Source organism: Physeter macrocephalus, chromosome 4 (assembly GCF_002837175.3).
Source record: "Physeter macrocephalus isolate SW-GA chromosome 4, ASM283717v5, whole genome shotgun sequence".
In the NCBI taxonomy this organism is placed as follows: Eukaryota; Metazoa; Chordata; class Mammalia; order Artiodactyla; family Physeteridae; genus Physeter; species Physeter macrocephalus.
Genome location: NC_041217.1, coordinates 50,443,275 through 50,456,309, shown reverse-complemented (window position 1 = coordinate 50,456,309; position 13,035 = coordinate 50,443,275). Strand labels below are relative to the sequence as shown.

At 41.9% G+C, this 13,035-nt stretch overlaps 1 protein-coding gene across 2 annotated transcripts in view; it reads left to right on the top strand.

Moving 5' to 3' along the window:
* LOC129392061 (heterogeneous nuclear ribonucleoprotein A1-like) overlaps positions 1–13,035 on the top strand; it is a 42,056-nt gene that overhangs the window by 26,165 nt on the left and 2,856 nt on the right. The window lies entirely within an intron of this gene.

Here is a 13,035-nt window from a genome sequence, read left to right as displayed (position 1 = left end):
TTTTTTTTTTTTTTTTTTTTTTTAACGTTAACAGCTTTTAAAAGTATAGACTTGATCGTGTCACTCCCCTGGTTACAACTCTCCCAGGTGACATACTGTACCTGAATAAATCCCAACCCCACACCATGGCCTGCGAGGCCTCTGCACAACGTCTACCACACTCCCTTCCTCACGGGGCTGCAGCCACACTGTCTATTCTCTATTCCTCATTCCCACCTGAGAGCTTTTGTACTGGCTGTTCTCTCTTCCCAGAATGCTCTTCCCTCAGACCTTCTCACAAGTGGCTCCTTCTCATCATCCAGGCCTCAGCTCAGATGTTAGCTTCTCAGAAAGGCCTTCCCTGACCTTCCTGTATAAAGGAGCTCATGCGCCCACCCCCTGTCTTACTTCACCTGTTCTTGAGTCTTCACAGATCTGACCACTCCCCTCATTATGCATTGCTTGTTTTACTGTCTCTCTCCTCCTGCTAGAATGTAAGCAATTAGAACCGGGACCTCAATTTCTTGTTTTCTGTTGGGATCCACAGTGCATAGAACAGTGCCAGAAAATAGTGGACACATGGAATGAATGAATGGACGGATGAACATATCCCTGGATGGCTGTTACTTAATGGTTTCCTTTACTTATTAACACGTGTGTGTTTTGTCTCCACACTCTGATCATTAATCATGCAAGGGAAATTTGGAGATCTTCTGGCTAATGAATGAGTCAAGAATAATGGCTTTGGGGCTTCCCTGGTGGCTCAGGGGTTAAGAATCTGCCTGCCAATGCAGGGGACACGGGTTTGAGCCCCGGTCCTGGAAGATCCCACATGCCGCGGAGCAACTAAGCCTGTGTGCCACAACTACTGAGCCTGCACTCTAGAGCCCGCGAGCCACAACTACTGAGGCCGCCTGCCACAACTACTGAAGCCTGCATGCCTAGAGCCCATGCTCTGCAACAAGAGAAGCCACGGCAATGAGAAGCCCACGCACCGCAACAAAGAGTAGCCCCAGCTCACCGCAACTAGAGAAAGCCCGCGCACAGCAACGAAGACCCAACGCAGCCAAAAAAAAAGAATAATGGCTTCTTCTCTAGTGCATTTAAAGCTGGGGCAGTTGCTCCGTTTTGGGGCTGTTTGGCATGTGGTTGTACCCAGGGCTGAAGGGATGGAGAAGATGAGTTCTGAAGGCCCTTCTGGTCATAATAGAGCACACAGAAGGGTGTTGGCGTGATGACACGACAGATCGGTAAGTGCTACTCAGTTACACCTTTACTTAGTCACAAACTCATAACTTTGCCAAGAAAGTCAGAAACTTGGGATATATACATTCGCAGACACGGCTGGTTGTGAAATAAACAGTCATATCCCCATTCTTCTTCCTTACCTGTGGGACCTGACCTCAGAAACTGAAAATTCTGGTTACTTGCTTTCTGAGTCTCACTTACTCAGGAGGACATTGTGGCCAGTGACACATAATGGGAATTTTGCGGGGACTTATTGGAATAATTGAAAATATTTTTTAAGTTAAAAATTTTGAACCTTGAACTTCTTTTGCTGATGTAAACACATATTTCCTTTTTGCTTATACTAATAACTTCTCAATTCTTTTTTTCTCACCAAAACTTTTAACTAACAAAAAATTACAATAGCAGAGAAAATAAGAATAACAATAAAGAGTAATTAGAGGACGTGGAATCAGGGTAGAAAAAAATGCAAAGGCCTTGATCCCTAGGCTTCAATGAACACATGTTCATTCTCTGATGTCATTTTAAATGAATTACCCCTTGTAATTTCTGGGAATAATTTCATTCTCAGGTTAAAACAGAGAATAAGGTAAGTAGAAATCCCTTCCCACTCTTCTCACTTTGGATGATGAGTGGGGAAAAGGCACTCAGAGCTGCTCTGGCCACCCAGGCATCATGAGCAAGAGAATCAAAGAGAATCGGGTTGACACAAAGCTCTGACATTGCACAGTCATTGGACGCTGCTATTGTCTATCAGCGCAGCTAGACGCTGCTATTGTCTATCTCTGGATTCCTTGTTGTGTGAGAAGTATAAGCCCCTCTTATTGATCTACTTTTAGTCAAGTAGTCTGTTCCTTGCAGTCAGATGCCTATTGGCTGCTATAGTTCTCAGTAAAATTTATTTTTCATATTGGTTATTTCACACATTGAGATCCTTAGCTCTTTTTATAAGCAAAGATGTAGAAACCAAAATGGTCTTGTTTCTAGTCACCGGTCCCTAATTGAAGAGCAAAACTCTTAAATGTTTCATCTTCTTCACCAGAAACTTACAGATTCTCCTGTCATCTATTCTGGGTCTCCCAAAATGATGAAAATAGTATGGATACTTCTGAAGACAAACTCTCGTGTTATGTACATTTTGAGCAATTGTACTTTCAAGGAAGTATTAGAATTAACAAGATATTGGTCTCAAAGGCCAGAAGCAGGAATGGTCAGTATTGCAACTCCCAAGGAATTCTTGAGTAAATGCCTTTTCTACCCCTTTTCTCTAACTGAAGAAACTCAACCTTGAGACAGTAGGAATTTGGAGTTTTAAAATTCCACTTAGTTCATCTAATTGTTTAAATTAATTTTCTCAAAATCATAGTAATAACACTGACAGACCAGTTAGGAAAGTTATTTAGGTAATTATTATTTTTCAGAATATTTTGACTGGGCTTAAAATGGGTCATCACACATGCCTCTTTGTGTTGTGGAAACTCAGAATCCTGGAATGTGTTTGGAGCTAAAAGTGTGGTTTTGAGTTTCCTGATGTGCATTCTTAAGACAAATTGCATAAAATGTATTTTTAAATGATATTCTTGTTCAAAACAAAAGCACAAAAAATTTGATATCTACTTGCAGAAGATGCCAGCATCATGAAAACAAAATAAATTTTAAGAGGTAATAGTGTCATAGAGCCAAGGGAAACTTTGGCCTCCTGAGTGGAGTTCTACACAAGTTGACACACTGAGGCTACTAGTTAATGACACAACAAGACAATTCATTTCCTTACAATCGAATGCACATCTTTAATCTTTTGTTAATATGCAAAAGTACTAAAATATTTTTAATTGTGTTAAATGCACCATTTAAATGACACATCAACAGTTTTAATTACCTTGAGTCTAATTCTTAGTTGAAATGAAAAATATTTAAGTTGAAAACTGTGACCTAAATTTAACTTGTGCAGAAAATAACACTGGAATAGTGTTGAAGTTATAAAAGGAAAGGGAGTATAATTCTATCTAAATGCGCTCTGTGCACATTTAGAGAAATAAATGAAGAGAGGCTGAATATGCCCTTTTTCGTGTTGCTTTATTTTTTGGCAGGGGGAATATTAATTTTTATTATCAAGGTGATACTTGTGCATAGCAAAAAAAAGACTTTTAATTAAACACACACACACACACACACACACACACACACACACACAGGTGTCTTCAGTCTCATTCCTCTCCTCCCCATCATCCAGAGGTACCCACTGTTCATCATTTCATTTCAGATCTTTGCTCCGGTCTTTACCTTAGTGTTCTTATACTTTAGCTATTGAATTCCTATATTCCTCAGGGTTCTCCAGAGAAACAGAACCAATGGAATGTGTGTGGAAAGAGAGAGAGAGAGACAGACAGACAGACAGACAGAGATTAAGGAATTGGCTTGTGTGATTGTAGGGGTTGGCAAGTATTAATACAAAATCTGCAAAGCAGGCCAGCAGGCTGGAGACCCAGGGAAGAGCTGATGTTGCAGCTGGAGTCCAAAAGCAATCCAGGGGCAGGATTCACTCTTCCTTGTGGGACTGCAATCTTTTTTCCCTCTCAAGTCCTTCACGTGATTGGATGAGGCCCACCACATTATGAAGGATAGTCAGCTTTATTCAAAATCTACTTATTTCATTGTTAATCTTATCTAAAAAATACCTTCATAGAGACATATACATTGGCATTTGATCAAATATCTGAATACTGTGGCCTAGCCGAGTTGACACATAAAATTAACCCTCAGACTTGCTAATATGGTAGGTGTATATTTAGCTCTCTGATACCACCCTTCCCTTCCCCCATCCTCTCAATATAGTGATATCACAATATTCAATATTTACATTATTGTAACTACAAATATTGTTCATAGTGAGCCAAGAAGCGTATCGTGATTGTTCTCTATTTATACAAAACTGTTTTTGTTTTTTCATTACTCATTCTTCTTTGAACTTATTACTCATTTTTTCATTACTCATTCTTCTTTGAACCTAATACTAAGTCTTTTCTCACCTCCCAGCAGCCTACCAATTAAAAGTTTCACATCGTTATCTGCCCTCCCTCCCACCTGGAGAACTTCCTTCTCGAGTTCTCTGTCCCCCTGCTTTAATCTGGACTGACAGCTCTCTAGATGTAGGTGTGCAAGACAGCAGTCATCTTGGGAATTTCCCTCACAGTCTTCCTTGTTTCTGGATCCCAAGTCTTTACCTGTCATGGTTTATGAGAAAGAATGCTTGAGAAGTAAGGACTTAGCATTTCTGAAAGTGTCCATATTCTGCCTTAACACTTGATTTGTTGTTTGGCCGAGTGTAGACTTTTTGATGAAAATAATCTCCATTCAGTTTTTGAAAATTCTGCTGTATTTTCTTAAGGCCTCCAATGTTTCTGTTCAGGAGAGTGATGATATTTTTATTCCTAATCCTTTGTATGCAATATTTTATTTTTCTCTGCAGAAACTTTTAGAATAGTTTTTTTACCCACAGAGTTCTGATAGTTCACAATTACGTGTCTCACTGGGGGTTTATTTATTGTGCTGGGCACCCATTGGACCATTTCCAACTGGAAACTCATGTATGTAAGTTCCAGAATTTTTTCTGGTATAATTTCCTCTTGTTTTCTCTGTTCTTGTTAGATGTCCAATTAATTAGGGGTTGGATTTCTGGGATTGGTTCTCTGATTTTCTCTGTTTCTCTCCTATTTTTATCAATCTTTTTGTTTTACTTTCTAGGAAGACTTCCTCAACTTTATCTTCTAATTTTCTATTAAGTTTAAAATTATGGCTACACTACTTTTAATTTTCAAGAGCTGTTATCTTGTTGTCTGACTCTTTACTCTTTTAGACCATGTCATTCCTATTTTATGGAGGCAGTACTGCTTCTGATATTTCAGAATTTTAATTTTAATTACAGTTTTTGTTCCTTGTAATGTTTTCTTCGGTGCCATGCACTGTTGTCTCACCAGAATTTCTTTTTGTTTTGTTTTCTTTTTGGTTTGGTCTGTTTCACATAGGAGGTTTCCCTCAAATCTGGGGATGGGTGGCGATTTGTTCACACATGGGCGATGTGCTAAAAATGTGATGAGTAACTCAGTATGCATGGGTGGGGCTTTTGACTGGTCAACTTTACTGGAAGGAGATCAGGTGGCAATCCAACTTTTTCTCTGGAGGAATCTCCAAATGTCAGTAACTACAGGTCTTTCCTCCAAGGCTGTTCTGTTTTTCCAGAGGAGGGTCCTCCAGTCTTCTTCCTGGGACAGGGAGTTCTGAATAAGCTTGACTGGATCTCTCCATTCAGTCCACAGACTTTAACTGAATCCTTATTTTTGGCCTGTTGCCTCATTTTTGTGCTCTGTTGTACCTGGTGTCCTTGAATTCAGGGCCTCTCTGGTTCAATTTCTCCAGACAATAAATTATCTCCTGAGGGCATTGGAGAGGGGATCATCAGTGACCTGGATCCTCTAGGTGCGGGTGGGTGCCAGGGGAGTCTACTTGATCCCTTCAGACTTCAATCAATGTCTCTGTTTTCATCCCCGTTGAAACACAGTCACACACAGCTTCTCCCCTCCTGCATGGTCACCTAAGAATGGGCCTGGGCCTGGACCGCTTCCTTGCCAAGAGACAGAGTCCTCACAGCCTGTGCCGGGCTCATCACCTTTCCCTGCTTCAGACTCAACGTGTACTCCTTGCTCTGCTCCAGCACAGGTGTCAGTGGCCCTCTGGCATGGCCCCAGCTTTCTGTATTTCAGACCCCCTAGGAGGGGTTGGGGTCCTTCCACTGCAGCACCAAGTGGGGTGCATACCGGCTTCAGAGTGGACCCACTGGCCACGGGGGGCCAATGCATTGCAAGGGACTGGATCTTGTGCACTTTCTCTCCTCCTCCTCTCTTGCTATAAGGAAACGCGGTACCACGTGAGCCTGGGGTGCTGTTGTCTGTTCTCAGCAACCTCCTTGATTTCTTCCCTGGGTGACATAATCATCAAATGAAAATTGCAGACAATAGCTTGTGACTGAAAAAAAAAAAAACAAAAAACCTACTCATCACTCATATTAATGCTTATAACAAAGAACCAATGGAAAACACACACACACACAAATGGAACTCATGAGCTAAACTAACACACACTTAGCAAATCACCATGACTGCCCGTTGGGCCCATCACAGAATGGAACATAAATGTCCACCTCAGATATAAAAATGGACCAACTCACAATGACTCGCCCCCAAAAATGAAAGCCAAAGATAGAACAGTCACGTGACTCCTGTCAGCGAGGGCAGGCCGCGCGACATGGCAAACTGGGCCATATGAAGCAGGCTTAGGCCCAACACAAATGTGGCAAATTGACCACATCGAACCACAAGTTCCCAGTCATGGATCCCAGTGACTCACGCCTGGACACATATTTGTGTGCCATGTAGACTCAGAGACCACTGTTGTAGCTTAAAGAAACAACTTTGCCATATGTTCAGATGTCCAAAGAAATTCCCATCTGGTCCAGACACCACATTCACGGCCCCCAAAACACAGTAACGGACGTGCTCCTGTGATATCACTAGAGCTTTCATGCTCCCCATCCCCCCAGACAGATGGGCCCAAAAAACACTGAAGTGAGTGGCTCAAACATCTACAACAAAGCCATCAAAACCCCAACTTAATGGTACTCCCGCTTAGGAAAAGTCATTTGAACATTAAGCACTACACTCCAACACACAGTGGGTGACACTGAACTTGGAGTGGGTGGAGGACCAGGCAGTTGTCTGATTAGTGTTCACCAGCCAAATCCCAATCCTGGGACACCCAACCGTTCTTTTTCTCCTGCTGGAACACACGTCCTGAGGGTGACTTGTGATCAGGGCCACAGTGGTGTCACACCAGTAGGGGTTCTCAGTTCAAATGTGGAGGCAATGCTACCGTCAGGTGCCTCCCTCCTGGGGGACCCTATGGGAACAGGGAAGGGATGCAGAGCATGGGGCACTAGGATTCCCCTGGTTGTGCTGGAACCTCTGACCCAAGTGGGTGATGTTATAGAGTATGTCGAGTTCGTTCAGGGTGTGACTTCCCTCCCCAGGTTGGATGATTGGGCTGAAAGTTTTGTCAAGCAACAAGGGATCCCACAGAAGTAGTAGGTGAGAACATCTTCGGCTTCGGGAGTTTCCTGGAGTGGGAGCGAGGTGGGAACTTTAACTTGCCTTCTTCACACTTCTAAGAAGCCTCTGTGGTGCTTGTACGACACTCTGATAAGAATCAGCACAGCCAGAGGGAAAGGAGGCAAACTCAAACAATGCTGGGCCTCTCATCCCAGAACATGGCCCCTCTTGTTCCACACTCCCATCTTAATGGCTTGGCCAGTACACAGTGACTTGGACTTTCCGCTAGATCAACAAGAATCACAACGCGATAGCCAAGGTAGTGATGGACACCTGAATGGCCCTCAATTACCTGCTGGCAGAATGGGGTGGTGTTCGTGTGATGGCCAACGCCTCTTGCTGTGGGTATATCAACAACACGGGGAAGCAGAAGCGCCTTGCTCAGGCTGGATGGTTATCATCTGTGCACACGCAGTCCCTACTCAGACCTCTTCAGTTGGCTTAGTCCAGGCACTGGGTGTTTCTGATTGAGGACCAACCTCCAGGGAGGCCTGATCATCATCCTGGGTCTGGTTTTCCTAGTGACTCTGGTAAAGTGCTGTCTCAAAGTGACAGGGAGTCCCTGTAAGCAAGCTGTATTCATGTGGGCATTTCAGGGGCCCATGCACCCAGCTCCGCCTACAGACTTGGGGCAAATGATGGTCCTACCTGATTTGGTGTGCCTTTATCTGCTCTGTCGGTGGCTGAGCAGGGTGGACTGTTGGGAAAGGCAGTCATGTGCAACTTCTCCCCTCCTGCAGGGTCACCTAAGAATGGGCCTGGGCCTGGAACGCCTCCAGGCCTCGGATGGACCTGCTGGCCATGGGGGACCGAAGCATTGCAAGGGACTGGATGTTGTGTGCTTTCTCTCCTCTCTTTCTGTAAGGAAACTCAGTACCTTGAGCTTGGGGTGCTGCTGTCTGTTCTCAGTGACCTCGGATTTACGCACTGGTCTCTCCCCTGGGCAGCACTTGACTGCCTTTTAATCTTGGCTCCACAGCCTGGCCACCCAATGAAACAATGCCACACTTCACAGCTTTCTCTGTGGCAGTCGCTGCCTCCAATTTCTGAGCTTTTCTGGGATTTTATAGAGCACTGGCTTGCTTCTCCAGCACTCACCTCTGTAAGTCTCACCAGTGTTGGTCTCACCATTCCTGGCTCTGCTGTGTCAACCACCATCCTCCCATCTATCAATACTATTTTCATATATTTTGATTCAAGGAAACAGGTACTTGGTCTTTTTTCCAAGATTCAAGCTGTCATTACTATTGTGACTTACCAACAAACAGTATCTGGCACATAGTGGGCACTCAAATATCTGTTTTTGTTTTTTTTAATTTTATTTGTTTATTTATTTATGGCTGTGTTGGGTCTTCATTTCTGTGCGAGGGCTTTCTCTAGTTTTGGCAAGTGGGGGCCACTCTTCATCGCGGTGCGCGGGCCTCTCACGATTGCCGCCTCTCTTGTTGCGGAGCACAGGCTCCAGACGCGCAGGCTCAGTAACTGTGGCTCACGGGCCCATTTGCTCCGCGGCATGTGGGATCTTCCCAGACCAGGGCTCGAACCCATGTCCCCTGCATTGGCAGGCAGATTCTCAACCACTGCGCCACCAAGGAAGCCCTCAAATATGTTTTATAAGAGTCAGAAGAACTTAGAACTTGCTGCAATATGGGATCTTTTTCTGAGAATTTCTTTAATGTACATGGTTGTGTAGGAGTTAAAGCTGTAAGAGGGATAGCCATCAGGAGGCTACCAGAGGAATTCAGGTGAGATGATGGTGGTTACTTCTAACTTGCTGGCCCAGAGATGATTCATAATCCTGAATGGCAACCGTTTCCACCTTGACAATTCTTTTATTCTTCTCTACCTTCTAGCTCTAATCTTCTCCAAGCTTGTATTTCTAGAAATAAATTATAGCCACACCTCCTTATCAGATGGTTGTTCTTCCTTGTCACCCACTTTTGTGACATTTCCACGTGTTATTTTGTAAGGGTGATCAGAATTCAAGTCATTTGGGAGAAAAGACATTTGCCTTGAATTACAGGGGAGAAGCCCATCGATATAGAACACAAAGTTATAATTCATCAGGGAACTCTTCTCTGACTCACTCCCCTACTCTTGTTGGGTCCTTGTATTAAATATATATTCTCAAACCAGCGTATGCTTCCTTTGCAGGACTTGCTGCAATTTGGCATACATTGTTTTCGAAATTATTTTTTGATGACTCTCTTTCATTAGACTTTAAGCTCCCCAAGGTCAGGGATCATGTCTGTCGTCTGCTCTCTCCACCGCACTGGGCACAGTGCTCAGAACACGAAGGTGGGCGCAACGACTGTTGAAGGAGTGAGTTATGAATGTCAAAGACCAGGCTGCTCAGACGGACGTGGGGATGGCATTTATGTAAACAGGTCCTACGCACAGCTCGTCTTTACTCTTTTGCTCGATCATAAGTGCTGTGCCACCCAGTAACAGAAGTGAATTTTATGGAGACTAGCTTTCTAAACTTGGCTCAAAAGGTGAAAAAATGAACACCTGACATGAAATTAATTTACAAATCAGTTTATTTACACATTTTATCTTTTCTTAAAGTACATTTCAGTTAACAAATCTATTTACACAGGTGTACATGGGAACTCATCCCAGTTATTTTACAGATCATACTTACAAACCACACCCTAAGTCTTCTGTGCAAAGTTGCACTGGATGTGACTATTGACTGAAAAAGGCCTGATGACCAGGCTATTTACACATACACAGTAAACGGGTTTGTTTTTCATGTCTGCACAATACAGTACACACAGGGAGGCGGGGCCTCCCAGGGAATGCTTTGCAATGTGTTTACCGAGAAGGCTTTGCAAAGTTCAGAAGGAAAAGCTATTAAATATAGGTTAATTAAAATGACAGTACCTCCTTTACATCAGTTTACATTTTTTCTTCACATTTTTATAATACAAAGATAGTTTATTGAATTGCTGCACAACCAGTTTAAGATGATTTGTAAACATGTAAATTTCTACAATTTGCATTAAACATCATTGTAGTTTCTATCATTTGCTCTTTGAATTAATGTTTTATTCACTAGTATTCTTAAGGTAGTAAAAGAAGATGTAAGTTTGAACTTCTTGCAGAAAAGTTATGAGTCTCTAACGCTGTGCGAGTACACACTTTATTCAAGTATTGCAAAAAGCTAAGGCCACTTTTTTTCAAGACAAGAAAGTGAACAAAATTGTTTCTATCTATAGGCCACAACACTCTTATGAGCAATGAAATCTCTTTTGAAAGGTAATTTCTCAGAGACCTGTAGTCACAGAAGGAATTTTCCTTTCTTTTACATAAAAGAAAAACAAATTACCTTCCTTATTAACTACTTTTGAGCTCTTCCCACTTTTCCCTAGAGTAAAAATTCCTGTTTAGACCTGAAGAGGGAATCTATACCCTGTACTTATTTAACCCAGAGTGAAGTACCCTGGATAGCACAAATTATTTTGGACTCAGAAATAAATCTGAAGCCTATATGTTGGTTTACTGCTAAATTCTGATAGTGCTATTATTCTAAAAGATATTACTGCTGATGCAAAGATCTTTTTCTTAGAGGAATTATGAAGAAAGAGTGAAGGAGGATGGGAATGTGGGGAGAAGGAACAAAGATTACAAAGAGGGAATATTTAGATTCTTGGTTAAGAGGCAGAGCTTGATTAAAAAGATCCCAATATGGAACGAGTGGCTGGGTATCCATGTTTATCATTCCTAATGCTAACAATTAACCCCTTTTCAATTATACCCAAATAGTTAAAGCAATAAGAAATCTGCTAATTATAGATTCCTTTGTTTTCTGCTACCAAACTATGGATAATCATTTCTAGCAAAGAGTAAGACTGATCCATTCCTGCCTCTTTTATCTGGAACCCAGGATTCTCAAGATAGTAAGGACGGCTGGAGTATGTTAGGACTGCTACTGCCACATTCTTGGCAGCATTCTTACCAGGGAACTTTAAGTCCAGGTTGCTGATTCCATGGACTGATATCATTTTTTTCCTTTTTTGGAATCACAATGTCATAAAGAGTAAAGATAAACATTATTAAAAATTTATTTAGGTCCAAATAATGAGTATGTAGAAAAACAACCTATATTCCTATTATATTATTTTCATATTCATTTATAAAAAATTTACAGCAGCTGTAAAGTTTCAGTATCATAAGGACTATGTAATCCTACAAACAGCCAAAGGATGTAGACAAGATGTTTTTCCGTCTTCCAAATAACACAAACTGAAAAGAAAAGGCTTCGCTTCTCCTTGGCCACATGAAAATAACATCTCCACACTACTGGTTAATAACCCCAAGAAACCCTAGCTTCTCTTAGTCAATTTGCTCATTATGGCTACAAGACTAGAGCTCAACATCAAAAGCCTAGAAGAAATGCTGGCAACATCAATCTGAGCATTTCCCGAGACCCAATCACAACATTTCAGTGCTTTCCTTATTTGTCAAGAGCTATCATACCAGTCATTGTGCAAAATGCAAGTATTCCAATGATTATTTCAGTAAGTTTCTCATGATGACAAGATGGAACTGAAGAGGAATGGAAGTGTGCATAGTGAAATATTGGAGACGCAAAGGCAAGTTTGAAGGAAAGATGCAGAAATGAATGAACACGCACACTTAAAGATTATACCATCTTTGGGGTTTTCCTAACATATTTTGAAGTTATAACATTCCAGGATATTTTTAAGTATGAATCCAGTGGATGTCTTATATCATGCTTCTCATCAGGACCTTCAATATTAAGGCATTTACATTCACGCCTAAGATTATCCACATTCTTCTAGATTACTTGAAGAAGGATAGGACTGATTCAGAGAAACCAGTCAAGAAGGCAGGGTACTGAGGTCCCAGGAGAGCATCACACATGCTCTAGCGTAGCAGCTGGAGTCTATATATTTTTTTCAGATACAGGTAATAGTTGTGAGAAGCAATGCTGCAAGAGAGGCAGAATTGAATTTTACAGTGTCTTTAAATCATTTTACCCCATTCCTGCTACTGCAGGGGATCTTAGAAAAGCTCATCTTCTTTTTACTGAATTAAACTGCCTTCTTCAATATGTGTATGAGTTTGTTAAAACCGTGAGTTTCCTGTGCAAAGACTATGAACCATAGAAGCTTCAAGACAGAAGTTTAACTATTACAAGAAAAATCTTTCACTTCTGAATAGGGACATACATTTTCAACTTAATAATTTATCTTAAAATAAATTAAAAAAATGTTCTATAGCGTAAAACAAGCACACAAACAATAGACAATATCTTTTTGTCTTTGGTGCACACACTCATTTCCTAAATCATTCAAGTAACAGCGTCTCTGACTTCTTGGGGAGATATGGGAGCTTAAAGTTTGAAGGCCAAAATGAATTATTTCCACTTCTGCCATGCCTCGATGCCTGAGATGGTCCTGAGGATCTGTGATTCTGGGAGCAGCTGGCAGAGGTTCAGAAGAAGTAAGAAAAGTGCAGGGGCAGACAAGGGGTGGAAGAACCAGCCCTGCACCAGTCCTGTGAGCCCAGTCTTCAGTGGGGGCACTTCTTTGTTTTCATGCTCACAGAGAAAAAACTAAAAATAATGCAAAAGTTTAAAATTCTTTAGATGGTGCTCAGGAAGCAAGGCTACCACTGA